The sequence below is a fragment of the Nanorana parkeri genome, unplaced genomic scaffold, assembly GCF_000935625.1.
Source record: "Nanorana parkeri isolate BGI_ZX_2015 unplaced genomic scaffold, ASM93562v1 scaffold1480, whole genome shotgun sequence".
NCBI lineage: Eukaryota > Metazoa > Chordata > Amphibia > Anura > Dicroglossidae > Nanorana > Nanorana parkeri.
Window position 1 is genome coordinate 63,427 of NW_017307748.1, and position 1,518 is coordinate 64,944.

Sequence of the window (1,518 nt, forward strand, 5' to 3'; positions counted from 1 at the left end):
TATTCTGCAGAGTGCCCAGTTGTGCCCGTTGTAATTCTATCAGGTGGCCTTCTGCATATTGCCCATGTGTGCCCGTTGTAATACTATCAGGTGGTCTCCTGCATATTGCCCATGTGTGCCCGTTGTAATACTATCAGGTGGTCTCCTGCATATTGCCCATTGTAATACTATCAGGTGGTCTCCTGCATATTGCCCATGTGTGCCCGTTGTAATACTATCAGGTGGTCTTCTGCATATTGCCCATGTGTGCCCGTTGTAATACTATCAGGTGGTCTTCTGCATATTGCTCATGTGTGCGTGACTTCTTGTCTTCTTGCACCCAGCCCATAATTCCCATGCATTGCCCGTTGTAATACTATCAGGTGGTCTCCTGCATATTGCCCATGTGTGCCCGTTGTAATACTATCAGGTGGTCTCCTGCATATTGCCCATGTGTGCCCGTTGTAATACTATCAGGTGGTCTTCTGCATATTGCTCATGTGTGCCCGTTGTAATACTATCAGGTGGTCTCCTGCATATTGCCCATGTGTGCCCGTTGTAATACTATCAGGTGGTCTCCTGCATATTGCCCATGTGTGCCCGTTGTAATACTATCAGGTGGCCTTCTGCATCCTTGCACTCAGGCAATAATATCAATGCATGCCCACTGTAATACTATCAGGGGCCCCCTGTGTCCTTGCACCCAGCCCATAATACCCATGCATGCCCACTGTAATACTATCAAGTAGCCTTCTGCATTCAGCGCATAATACCCATCAATGCCCGCTGTAATACTATCAGGGGGTCTCCTGAGTCTGTGCACCCGCACAATAATGCCCATGCATGTCCGCTCTAATACGATCAGGTAGCCTCCTGTGCCTGGGCAACCGCACAATAATGCCCATGCAAACCTCTGACATGCACATTGATCATTATTATTAGGGATGTCCCGATACCGATACTAGTACCAGGCATTTTCATGATTACTTGCACTTGTGAAAACGCTCCGATTGTTAAGGCCAATACCGGCCCTTTAAATTTTCAAAAAGCAGCGGCCGTCCGAGTTCACGCGCTTGTGGGCACCTCGGCAGCCTGCTGGGGATCTGCAGATAGCTGTCCATGGCAGCGCCTGTCCGGTTCTTTATCTCATCAGGCTGCGGGGACACGTGCTCAGGCTGCGGGGACATCCGTATTTAGCCCTGGTGAGAAACTGCCTTAAAATCATCAGTCTGTGTTGTTTTAGAAAAAAAGTCACATGTCCCTTTAAGAAAAAGTATCGGTAATTGGTATCGGCAAGTACCTGGGGGACAGTACTTGGTCTTTAAAAAGTGGTATCGGGACATCCCTAGTTATCACCAACGTGGGGACTGCTATGATTTTTGCCTTCATTCTGATACTTGCATAAGCCCGACCACAACAACTGGTTCTCTTCAAAGCGGGCCGTCACTCCAAAATTAAACCTTTCACCATTCTGATTCCCCCTCCACTGTCCCCATTGGAAAAACGGGGGGGGGGGGGGAGAGAAGAGAAGAGCGCCAC

General features: G+C 48.9%; 1 protein-coding gene across 2 annotated transcripts in view; it reads right to left on the bottom strand.

Annotated features, from left to right (window-relative positions):
• REEP4 (receptor accessory protein 4) overlaps positions 1–1,518 on the bottom strand; it is a 27,149-nt gene that overhangs the window by 24,837 nt on the left and 794 nt on the right. The window lies entirely within an intron of this gene.